The sequence below is a fragment of the Ursus arctos genome, unplaced genomic scaffold (assembly GCF_023065955.2).
Source record: "Ursus arctos isolate Adak ecotype North America unplaced genomic scaffold, UrsArc2.0 scaffold_1, whole genome shotgun sequence".
NCBI classification, from domain to species: Eukaryota; Metazoa; Chordata; class Mammalia; order Carnivora; family Ursidae; genus Ursus; species Ursus arctos.
The window spans coordinates 40,687,349-40,701,104 of NW_026622763.1; the positions used below are offsets into that span (position 1 = coordinate 40,687,349).

General features: G+C 34.9%; 1 protein-coding gene across 3 annotated transcripts in view; it reads right to left on the reverse strand.

Moving 5' to 3' along the window:
- The window catches only part of BAZ2B (bromodomain adjacent to zinc finger domain 2B), a 398,115-nt gene that overhangs the window by 217,498 nt on the left and 166,861 nt on the right, over positions 1-13,756 (reverse strand). For all 3 annotated transcript variants that reach the window (XM_026492708.4, XM_057317991.1, XM_057317996.1), the window contains one exon: positions 2,167-2,209. The gene's annotated coding sequence lies outside the window, so the exon portion shown is untranslated. The remainder of the gene's footprint in view (positions 1-2,166; positions 2,210-13,756) is intronic.

Sequence of the window (13,756 nt, forward strand, 5' to 3'; positions counted from 1 at the left end):
TACAGCCAAATTGAGGAGGAGCTTGAATTCCAAGTTAGAATATCTAGATTCAATCTTGGAGGAAAGGGGAAGTCACTAAACATCTTCACGTAAAGAAGTGAAAAGATCAGAGCAATGCTTTAATAAGATTAAACTGAGGACATATAGACTTCAAGGGAACTGATGATGGCCAGGAAGATGGGAGACTAGTTAGAAGATTTGAACATTTCTGTGGATGATAACTTGGGGAAAAATAGAAATTCTCCTGAGTTCGGCAAATTTCTGGGGAAAAACTTTAAAAGATGTATATTATATAATATACAAAAACTCATTACAGCTTCAGCTCTGAAACAATCTGTAATATCCTCCCTCCCCCAGCCACAATATTCTACTCTCTTAGCTATTACTTTATCATCTCATTTCATCAACTAATCTACTTCTGACTAGCCCCTTAACCTCTCCATTTTCTCTGAACAAATCATCCTTTCCTTGGCCTCACTTTATTTCCGCCCCATAGTCAACACTTGAACTACTCTCTCCACAGTCCCCTCAACAGGAATAAGTGTTGAACTCTTCCCTCTTTTCTTGATTCAAGGGGCTGGAGAAGGCCTCACAGCCCTGATGTTATTACAAAGTAAGGGTTTCTATTATCAGTCACTTATGAACATCTCAAATGAATACTTCTTGGTCTTTAACTTATTTTATATCAGATAATATTGGATACTACCCCTCTTCCTGAAATTCTTGAATTTAGAACAATTGCAATTACATTGTCTCTTAATATTACCCTAAAACTGTACAGTGAGAGTCAGCAATTTCAAATTAAAAACATTTTTCATCCAATGCTAATGTTAACCTCCTTGACTGTAAAGTGCTCGATACTAAACAGAAGGTTACTACAGAAATATGTTAATATTTTGTTGTAGACTATTCAGTTAGGCTAATAAAGTTCTGATTAAGAAAAAGACAAACAAGCAAAGAGCCGCATATCAGAGATAGCTAAAGTGATCCCTCAGGAAAATGAATGAATATGCCATAAACATCTGAACATCTGTATATTCGATGATGATAAAGCCTTTAAAAATACAATAAAAGTTCTCTCTGGCCTCTAAAAAAAAGTTAAGCTTAAAAAAAAACCCAGTTTTTAAAAAAAAAATGTTAAAACATAAATACAAAGATTATCTACACATGAATTTACTTTTTTTTTTTTAAAGATTTTATTTATTTATTTGACAGAGAGAGGCAGTGAGAGAGGGAACTCAAGCAGGGGGAGTGGGAGAGGGAGAAGCAGGCTTCCCGCTGAGCAGGGAGCCCCATGCGAGCTCGATCCCAGAACGCAGGGATCATGACCTGAGTAGAAGACAGACGCTTAACGACTGAGTCACCCAGGCGCCCCTGAATTTACATTTCTGGCAATTACTGCTTATGTAATTAATGAACATTTAGAACAGGATTAAAGAAACAGACTGAGTAAATAATTTACTCTAAAATTATTTCTCTGTTATTTAAAAGAATTTTTCAAAAAAAAATTTGTTTTTACTACTTAGTAATTTTGTAATAATGTGGATCAAGGCCTTGGATAAAGTTTTTCCTTTAAGAAATGTATTTCCTTATATATAGTAGAAATTAATACTTCAAAATTAAAGAGGAAAAGTATCAGTTACTTAGGAGAACTACCTCTTTTCAACAACTCTCCATATTTGGAAGACTCTCTATAAATCATTTAAATATCAATGAAAAATTTAAGCAAGCTTAAGAATCCTTTCAAGGCTGTTTTCACAGTCCTTCCTTAATAAGTGATTACAGTCTCAAGTAATTTTATTTTTGTAAATTTTTTCCTAATATGGAGTCACCTTAAATGTTCTGTCGTTTTTTAGTAAAAACAAAAATTAAAACAAAAGGATGTTCAGATTATGATTCACTGAAATATATTAATATAATTAAGCTTATAATTTCAGTTATATATTAAAAGTAATTTTCATTTTAAATGTTTTTAAATCACTTAAAGCAGTATTTTTAGTATTTAAATAACTAGAAATAAGAGATGTGGTTCATTGAAAATGTAAATATTTAATTGCCTGCTGCAAGAAAGAATAACAATTTAAAATTATAAATATTTTCCAACACAATTCTCATCCTGGAGAAAACAAAACATCCTTAAAAGATTAATTATCATTTTGGTCTTACTGTGATCAATGTGGTCAATCTTGTGACATCACTGTTGAGAAATCTGCAATAGGAAAACAGAAATAGCATTCAGCTGAATCATATTTGAGTAAGTAATTTCAGAAACTAAAACATTTGTTTACAATGTTTGTCTTTCTTGATGCCATAAGTCATATTTAAAACAATCTAAAGTTGTCAGGGGAGGTACCACTGGCTTGACAAAAATAAAGCATGAAGCACTTGCAGGTTGTTTATGGGGTCATTATTTATCATAGCATGATAGATTATGTTTTGCTTATAATCAGCAACACCCCTGGGGTTAACATAACATAACATATTAGTAAATAAGCTACAGGACATTTGGGTTGTTTTCTCTTTTCAAATATTTACTAAGAAGAGAATCACGGTGTCTTAAATATACTACAAACAAGAGACAGGTACTGTTTATAGATAACTTTTTCTCTATGATCAGATTAGCAGCTCATCTTGTGGCTAGAATGTGATCAATTTATTATCAATTAACAGGAGAAATGGCCTTAGGCTCATCCTTACGAAGAGTGACAAAACTAGTAAAGATTGAAAATATCATTGGGAAGGAACTATATATGATAAACCCAAGGGAAGTTATTTAAGTTAAACTACTTCCTGATAAGAGCTTAGAGTTATCCCTATAAAATCTAAGCTTTTTGAAATTTCTCAATTAACAAGGCATAATTTAAGAGAAGCTTTTAAATGTTTCGTGTTAAAAATGACACAATATTATGGTGTTTTAATATTCATAATGGGCCTTTGTATATTATTTCATCAGATCCTTATAACAATTCCTTCAAAATAGCAGGGAAGAGACATTACTTATTATACACTCATGTAAAATAGATGTTAGGGAACATACATGACTTGTCCAAGCACAGAGAACTGAGTTTCCCTTGGTTCCTTTTTTATCTCACACCTTCCAGCCATTCCTTCTGCCAACACACATATTACCCTCTGCTTCCAAAGACCTGCCTTCAAGGAGCTACTTCGTAGCATTAGGCTCTCAACTTAAATCAATATGAAAAACAGTCTTGTGGGGCACCTGGCTGGCTCAGTCAGTAGAGCATGTGACTCTTAATTTCAGGGTCCTGAGTCCAAGCCCCAGGTTGGGTGTGGACCCTACTTTAAACACACACACACACACACACACACACACACACACACACACACACTAAAAAGTCTTGTGATGATAAAATGTCAATTCAAAGGTCTTATGAAACAAGTTAATTATACTTTCTATAAAACTCTGTAATTCAAAAAGGTATTAAAGTTTTTTTAAATAGTTACATTCAAACAATATTTGTGACAGAATAAAAAATAAATGTTCCATTTTATTTTTTATTTTTTGGAGAAAAATACAAGGTAATTAAGACTATATCTATAGTTAAAACTGCATACTATATTTAAAGCTCTAAGCTAATAGTATAAAAAAACCAGTAAAGGCATTCCTTCATCATGGTAACAATTTTTACACATGGCTTACTGGGTACTTGCAAATGCATAAGAAAAAAAAAATACATGAAATTAAAATGACACTAGATAAAACCAGACAAATCTTAAAGCTTCTCATAAAAATCCTAAGTGGCTTTTACAAGGAAAGGTAATTCTTTAAAATCATCTCGAAACTAGGAAATATATTCAAATTACACATATAAAAAGTAATATTACATTTTATGAAAGCGTAATTCAACTAATACATTGGTTATGTGCTATTTCTCTACAAGCCACCATTTCAGTAAATATGCACAGGGAAAACCTCAACTATATTTATACTTAGAAAACACCTACTAGTGTTAAACTGTGAGATAAATCCAGATATACAATTATATAAGCAATCTTTCAGTAATTAACATAAAACTATCTTTATTTTTCCTCTTCCTCTGCCCCAAAACAGAAAGTCTTTATGTAACTGATTTTAACACGCACCATAGAAGTCTCAACACACACAGTAAGGGTATCTATCCCTACCTAGCTTATTGAAGAGATTCAAAGGAATAAATGAATAGAATACCTACTTTTTCTCACCTCACTCAATCTGAACATAGAAGTATATGCTGCTTAACTCTAAAATTCATTTAAATAAGTCATTGAATATTTAATCATTCATTTATATATCAGTTTAATGTTTTTGCTGTGTTTGCACTTTTCAAGGTGTGGTTATACAATAAAAAATTATTTCTAGTTTTCAAAAAATCTATTTCTATTACATAAGAAAAATAATCTCACAGGGGTACCTGGATGGTACAGTTGCTTGAGCATCTGACTCTTGGTTTCAGCTTAGGCTGTGGTCTCAGAACGGTGGGATCGAGCCATGTGAGAGGAATGCAGTGTCTGCTGAAGTTTCTCTCTCACTCTCCCTTTGTACCCCCCCCCACTTGCTCTCACACACATACCAGCCGTCTCTCTCTCTCTCTCTCTAAAATAAATAGATAAATCTTTAAAAAGAAAAGAAAGAAAGAAAAATAATCTCACAAATCATATGCTACTTGTAAGCTGTTTCAGTGTTGGCAGTCTTAGATTGCAGACATTCTATCATTCTCTTTTTAAAGATTCACAACTACACATATTTTGGCATACATTTTTAAGGTTGAATAAAGACTTTTTAAAACTCTAAACATGCTTCTACCATCATCTAGCTATTTCAAATCCTGACCATTAATATTTTTAATTAGGGCAATTATTCGATAGAAAAAAATTACAAGGTCTGATAAGCAATATTTCTTTTTTTTAGGAGGGAAGTAGAAAATACTTGTAAATATTAGGAAACTACTGGGGAACCTGGTAAAATTGTGATCTACCACCAGTGGAATACTTTATCCAGTGCCATGTAATGACACTTTCTGCAATGACGGAAATGTTCAGTCTCAGCTGTCCGATACCTAGCCCACAGTCAAATGTTGCTATTGAGCACTTGTAATACGGTTACTATGACTAAACAACTGACTTTTAAACATTAATTAATTTAAATTATTTTTAATTTAGATTTAAATATCCACTGGTAGATAGTGGCTACCATATTAGAACAACTAAGTAATTCTGACACCATACCAGGATTGAACTGTAAATGATTCTCCTAAATATTTGAAAATGTTTTATTCTATTTTTTAGAAGTGGAAAAAAAAAAAAAACCCTCAACTGTGTTGGGTAGGACATGTTCATTTCAGAAAAATTGCTCCAAATTTGGAAAGGAATTATTTTATCTTTGAACAACTTTCAAGTTTATGTTTGGTGGGGAAAAAAAGATTTATTTTACCATCCTTAATGTATCATAGGACTTAAATGGGGAAATAGTCTTGGGTTTTAGAGAACTGAGTTCTAAACCTTTTCAGATTGCATTTATATTGCCTGCTTTTTAAAAGTTTCAGTTTGCCTTAGCGGTGCCCAAGTGGCTCAGTCAGCTGAGCACTGGACTCTTGGTTTCAGCTCAGGTCACAAGCTCATGCGTCATGAGATAGAGCCCTGCAGCAGGCTCCGTGCTCAGCAGAAGTCTGCTTGAAGATTCTCTCCCTCTGGGGCGCCTGGGTGGCTCAGTCATTAAGCGTCTGCCTTCGGCTCAGGGCATGATCCCAGAGTTCTGGGATCGAGCCCCACATTGGGCTCTTCCGCTGGGAGCCTGCTTCTTCCTCTCCCACTCCCCCTGGTTGTGTTCCCTCTCTCGCTGGCTGTCTCTCTTTCTCTCTCTCTCTCTCTCTGTCAAATAAATAAATAAAATATTTAAAAAAAAAAAGAAGAAGATTCTCTCCCTCTGCGCCTACCCCCACTCAAGCACACTGTCTCTCTCTGAAATAAATAAATCTTTAAAAAAAATGTTTCAATTTGCTTTACTTTGTTCAGCTGGATAGAACATGTACCGTTATGACTAAAACCTCAAAAGAACACAGAAAAAAAAAAAAGGAATTTATTTTATTAACAACTTTGATAGTCCTGATCCTTACGAGCCTCTTTTGCTATCAATTGTTTTCCCTTTCTTATTATGTTTTAAGAAAAAAAGATGAGCAAGCTTTAATAGCATGACAAAAGTTTTAACTAAGCATGTAATATGGTTTATATGAAAAAAACCTGCCATCTCAGTCTAAAGTGAGTACAGAAATAGAAGACCTTATACACAATTAATAATAAGCTTACTTAAGCAGCTTTTTCAAGTTGGATAGGCATTGATCAATTTAGATAGTTACTTTACATGCAAATAAAGCAATAGAAATCATTTCCTGACCTGTACAAACACTGGTATCCAGGCTGGAAGTTGTTTTCCTGATTTCATGGGGGAAGATATCCAAGGTAGAAAACAGGCAGCGTTAAGAGATATAGGTTCCAATGCCAAGCAGTATTTGGGGGCATCATACTCACTGAATGCCTCCTGTCCTCAGTTTCAACTGTGTTTAAGCAGGGTATGTAGTAAAATACCTGATGTGCTTCTTTCCTTAATGTTCACAGAGAATGTGAAGGCAGTCGTTCCAATTATTCCAGCAACCACACATTAAACCATGCTAAAATACACTGAAATGAATAAAAAGGGTGGAACCTCCAAACCTTAAAACTGACAACTGACTCCCTGAAGAAAGGCGTTCATACAACTTACAGAAATGAAAGAAAAAAAGAGTCCTACAGATTCACCAATTCAAAGCCATCAATTTTTATTTTGAGTGTTCATAATTTTTTTACCAAAAAAAGCAAGATCATCAATGCCTAGGTTCTATATGCCGTCACTATTTGGCTTTGAAGACCTCATCAGGCTTTCTGGTAGGGTAAGTAGGCCTCTAATTCAAAGCCTGCTGTTGATTAATTCAATACCTTCTGTTAGAAATAATAAGAAGTCCACTATCTACATTAGAGAAGCTCACAAAGAAAGTAATGACTCTAGAGCATACCAATAGAAGTCTAGTTAAAAGCAAAGGACAGTTTCTCATTTTAAAACCTCTAATTTGGGGTACCTGGGTGGCTCAGTTGGTTAAGTATCCAACTCTTGATTTCAGCTCAGGTCATGATCTCAGGGTTCTGGGATTGAGCCCCGTGTCGGGCTCCATGCTCAGCTGGGAGTCTGCTTCAGATTCTCTCTCTCCCTCTGCCCCTCCCTCTGCTTGCTCTCTCTCTCTCCCAAATAAATTTTATAAAAAATTAAAAAAGAATTTTTTTAAATAAAGTAAAACCTCTAACTTTGTCATAGTACAACCTAGAGCAAAGTGAGATTTCCCTTAAGAGAGCTTCCTTAAATGCTAAACAAAACCAAAAGCAAAAAACAAAAAAAAGCATGTATAATCTTTTTAAAGCCTTAAAGAAATGAATTACCAGGATTCTAACTTTTCGTCACCCTCTCCAAGCTTCTTACTACTCTCTTCAACTAAACAACTCACTGTCCGTCCTACTACTTCAGGTAAGACCAATATAAACATAGGTCATTTAAAATGCATGGTCAATGATTTCACATTTCTTATAAAACAAATTACATTTCCATAAATTACTAAAATGTATCAATAATTTCACTATCCTTACTATAAAAAAACCATCAACCCCTCAAAATGAATCATATTCCTCATTTGAAATGCTTTTCCTTATCCTTAGGTATGACTGAAACTTCTCTAGAAAAGCTATAATTCCCAAAGGTTAACTCACAAAATTTTTAAACAACTAAAATAAGTCTCATTACATGAAGTTTAGCTAGAGATCAGATGGTAACTTTGTAATTTTCCTGATAATAAAAACCATGCAAACAAAGCACAACTGGCTATTAGACTTGGTGAACCATCTTTAAAAAATTTAAATACATATAAGCTGCATGGTTTCCCTAACTTTACCACCCTATTCTTTCAACACTAATTAGCACTTCTCAAAATCTACTCACTGGTTCATAGGTTTCTGCTTTAAAGCCATAAATGGTCATCCAGTAGAGGAAGAAAGTGGGTAGCACTGCTAACCAGTGTTGAAACATGAGGTTGATATACACAATATCCAAAAATGGACTAATCACTTGGATGAAGTAACATAACGAAGAGCTTCATTTGAGAAAAATTACATGCCATTTTGGCTATACTTTTATTTCTCTAAGTTCTTTAGGGAATTCAACTCAAATTGTAGCAACACAAAGAGGTAAAGCCTTCAGGAACTACTATTAACTACGTTAAACACATTATCTGAATATAATTATGGGGAAATTTTAGTTTTTATCAAAATCAGAGTCCATCTTAGTCCTATCAATAATTTGCCAGTTACAAGACTGACTTAAAAACAAACAAACAAACAAACAAAAAACACCTCACTTGAACAACCCAACAATTAAGACAAACACATAAGCTCATAGTTTTTTAAGGATTTCATGTCCCATAGCTAAGAGACTGAAATGAAACTATTCCAACCCAAACCTTCAAATATCCAATTCACACTATGGCTATGAAGACTCATGAGGCAGTTAAGCAATGTAACAAGATAAAGGCAAAAAAAAAAAAAAAAAAAAAAGTTAGATCCAATAACTAAACTTGCCATCACTAATTTAAAAAACTAGGTTTCATTTTTTTACAATTATTTTTTATTATGTTGTGTTAGTCACCATACAGTACATCCCTAGTTTTTGATGTAATGTTCCATGATTCATTACTTGTGTATAACATCCAGTGCACCATGCAATATGTGCCCTCCTTACTACCCATCACCGGCTTATCCCAATCCTCCACCCCCTCCCCTCTGAAACCCTCAGTTTGTTTCTCAGAGTCCATAGTCTCTCATGCTTCATTCCCCCTTCTGTTTACCCCCCCTTCCTTATCCCTTTCTTCTCCTACCGATCTTCCTAGTTCTTATGTTCCATAAATGAGTGAAACCATATGATAATTGTCTTTCTCTGCTTGACTTATTTCACTTAGCATAATCTCCTCCAGTCCCGTCCATGTTGCTGCAAATGTTGGGTAATCATTCTTTCTGACGGCTGAGTAATAATATTCCATTGTATATATGGACCACATCTTCTTAATCCAGTCATCTGTTGAAGGGCATCTCGGTTCCTTCCACAATTTAGCTATTGTGGACAATGCTGCTATGAACATTGGGGTGCATATAGCCCTTCTCTTCACTGCGTCTGTATCTTTGGGGTAAATACCCAGTAGTGCAATGGCTGGATCATAGGGTAGCTCAATTTTTAACTTTTTAAGGGACCTCCACACTGTTTTCCAAAGCGGCTGTACCAACTTGCATTCCCACCAAGAGTGTAAGAGGGATCCCCTTTCTCCACATCCTCCCCAACATTTGTTGTTTCCTGCCTTGTCAATTTTTGCCATTCTAACTGGTGTAAGGTGGTATCTCAATGTGGTTTTGATTTGAATTTCCCTGATGGCTAATGATTTTGAACATTTTTTCATGTGTCTTAAAAACTAGGTTTCAGATAAAATATATTTTCTTCTCCTCTACTAAAAGAATTTTGCCATGAATATTAAGGGACTTTATAATTATTACTGCTATTTTTTCTTAGAACCCTTGAATGATTTCATCATAAACAAGAAATCTGGTCTAACACTTTCAATAATAAATTACATAACCCTGGTCCTCATTCAGAATTTTGGCATATATTCATTATATACCTTAGGCAATCTCTTAGAACTTCAGCTTGCCTACCATAATTATCTACTTTACACTGAGGTTGTGAAGTTTCGTTAATTATGTTTATAAAATTTTTAGAGGTACACAGATGAAAGAGAGGTGTAAAGCATTGATATAATTAATTGCTATGTACTTAGTGAAAAAAATGCAACTTACAAACATTTAACAGCAACAATCTGGATGAATCTTAAAAACACTACACTAAATGAAATAAACCAGTGCTACAGACTGAATGGCTGTGTCTGCCCCCACACTCCCCATAATTCATATGTTGAAATCCCCAGTGTGATAACGCTTGGAGGTGGGGATTTGGGAGGTGATTGGGTCATGAGAGCAGAAGCCTCCTGAATGGAATCAGTGCCCTTATAAAATAAGAGACGCCAGAGAACTTCCCTGTCCCTCCCACCATGTGAAGTTATAGCAAAAAGACAGCGATCTGTGAACCAGGAAGCAGGCCCTAACCACACACCAAATCTGTCCACACCTTAATCTTGAACTTCTCGGCCTCCAAAACTGTGAGAAATAAATTTCTATGGTTTATAAGCCATCCGATCTATGGTATTTTGTTATAGGACTACAAACAGGACTAAGACAGCCAGTCACAATAGGACAAACTCAGTATGATCCTTCACATCTTGTGATGTGAAGTACTTATATGAGAGGTACATAAATAGTCAAATTCATAAAACAGTAAGTACTATGGTGATTTGCCAGGGGCTGGAAAAGGGGAAAATGGGAATTTATTGGTTAATGGGTACAGAGTTACAATTCTGGAAGATGAAAAAGTTCTGAAGATGGTGACGGCTGCACAACAATGTACATGTACTTAATACCACTGAACTGTATACTTAAAAGTAATTAAAATGTTAAATTTAATGTCATGTATATTTTACCACAATAGTAAAAAATTAACAAGTGAAAATCTTATATAAATCTCAAACTAATCTTAAATTTTTCTTTGACTAATACACATGTTAAAACATTAAGTCAAGGGATTCATTTGTTCATTCATTCATTAACTATTTATCAAGAGTTTTCTATGTGGCAGGCACTGTGCTAGAATGGCAGTGAAAAATACAAAGTCTCTGTCTTCACCGAACCTATGCAGAAATCGTGGAGATTTACAAAACAACAAAAAAGTACAAAAATTATATCTTTTCTCATAGTGACAAGTACTACAATGAAGGGTAAAGACATGGGAGTGACGGCAAGAAAGGCCTCTCTGAAAAGATTACTGCCCAGAGATCAGAATGAAGAAAGAAAAATGCTTCAGGTAGAGAGAACAGCAAGTACCAAGGTCCTGAGGTGGAAAGGCTTAGGTGTTTTGAAAAAGTGACAAGAAGGCACAGTGCTGATGCATGGTAAGTTAGAAGTCAGTAGTAGGAGAGCTAGGCACAGATCACAGAGGACCTGGAAAGCAACAGTAATAGTTTAGCTATCATTCCAAGTGTGCTGAAAGCCGTATGGGATGCTTTCACTAAGCGAGTGATGTGATCCGATTAAAAAACAGAAACAAACACCCTAGTTACTATATACAGAATAATCTTGGGAATAGGAGAATTAGAGATTAATCAAAACAGAGAGACTGGTTTATAGAACTGTAGTAACTCAGGTGGAAATGAGGGGACTATCACGATAGCCATCTTGTTGATAGAAGTGGTTGGATATTTGCTTGCTGATAGACTAAGAGAAAAAGCATCAGAGTCAAGAATGACTCCAAAGTTTTGGTCAGATCAGTTGGGTAAATAATGCTGCCAAACACTGAGATGGAGGACACAGGGGTAGGAATAGCTCTGGTGGTGGTGGTAGTAATAATGTTAAGAAATCAAGAATTTGGCTTGGGCAAAGTTAAGTACCCAAGTAAAAAGTTCAGGAGAGATGACATGATCAACTGTGACAAATGCTGCTGGACAACACTTAACCTGAGGGCTAAGAAATGGCCATTGGATTTAGTGAGGTAAATTCACTGGTGCCCATGACAAGACGGTTCTCAGTGAAATGGGGAAGACAAAGGCATGAATAGGATAAGCGAAGCAGAGAAAGTGTGATGAGGACGTAGAAGTGGCATATATGGACAACTCTTGAAGGAGTTTTGCTATAAAGGACTGTACAGAAATGGTACTGTAGCTAAAAGGGGAGATGAGGTCTTGAAATATTTTTGTATTAAAATGACGGAACACTACAGCATGTATATATACTGCTAAGATGATCTAGAGAAAAAAAGAATGATGATGGGGAAAATTACAGAAGCAAAATCAATGAAATGCATAAATCTGTCATTGCTGCCAGAAATGCAAAGCTAATAAACATAAGACATGTAATTAATTTAAGGGTTATATGGAAACTATATTGAAAATCATAGGGGGAAAATATTATATACATAATTAAGTTAAAAATCCCTTAGAAACAGTATTATTTTATAATAGAGGCTGTCATGTTAAAAAGATTATGCAAAGAAATGTTGATGTATTTTATGATGTGACAGCAATGTCCTTCTAAGCTATACACATGCAGCTGCACAGTGTAAAAATAATGCCATATAAGCTTTTATTTGATTAAGCACACTGGAGCTTAAATAGGATCAACATTAGATAAAGAGTAAAGCCAGCAATTTTTAAAAACATCTCCATTGTATTTTCCCTTTCCCTCCTCTGTATTGACCCATTTCCACTTTTGGATTTCCAGCACCATCTCTTCTATAACTCATCACTCTACTCAAAACAGAAAGCGATTCACATATCAATTATTTACACAAGTCTTCATCATTTCCAGAGTTTTCTTCTCTCTGCTTATTAATTACTTTCTGCAATGTTCCGTAGCCTTCTTAAAAAAGTTAAGTATTAGATAGTTATAACAGGTGATGGGGATTAAGGAGTGCACTTGTTATGATGAACACCAGGTGTTGTACGGAAGTGTTGAATCACTATACTGTACACCTGAAACTAATATAACACTGTATGTTAACTAGCTGGAATTTAAATAAGAACTTAAAATAAAAGGAATTAAATAGTTATAAAAAATCTGAAAGCTATAAGGACAGGTGAATAATTACATATTAGTGTAAATTAATTTAGATGTTACGCAAACACACTTGCATTTAAAGCTTTATTCCCTCTAAGACTCTTTATTCCTTGTGGGTTTTTTTAGATTTATTTATTTATTTGAGAGAGAGAGTGCGCATGAGTGCACGCTTGCACATGCATGCAGTGGGGAGGGCCCCCAGAGAGAGTCCCAAGCAAACTCTGTGCTGAGCTCAGAGCCCAGCACAGGGCTCTATCTCACAACCTGGAGACCACGAACTGAGTCAAAACCAAGACTTGGGCGCTCAACCGACTGTGCCACCCAGTTGCCCCAATTCGTTGTGTATTTTTATACTCTGTCCTGTTCTAAAATAAGATATGAGGTAAATACACTTAGGTACATAATATACAAATTCAAATTAGAAACTGAGAGTGAGAAAAATAACATCAGGCCAAGAATAAGGTTAATTTCAAAATGTGTGTCATAAGGCCCTGTTTCCTTATGACCAAAGATAGGGCTTTGAGTTTCCTGATAATCAATGCAAAGAAGTGACTGCCACATGCAGCTTTTGTTGATTTATATTATATTATTTTATATTTATATTATATTATTATAAATTATTATATTATTCACAGCACTCATAAAGTTATATCATTTTTTTGAAGGAAGAAAGCTTACTGAGACCTGAGGAAAGTCATTCTATTGAGTTGTCAAAAAGATTCCAGCAACAAACAAAGTAATCAGTTTTGAACAACGATTTCTTTAACATTCCTCAGAGACTGGCAAATGGCATAGTACTAAAGAGCACTTCGGCAGCTAAAAAGGGTTCAAGTATGTCACACATAACTTTACTTCAAGGAAAAGATGTGGACTACCCAGAGCGGTACTCCACCTATTTCAGGTATTTCTCCCCAAAATATAATGTTAGAAATCACAATGAATTTTTTAATTGAGATAAAATACACATAACATAAAA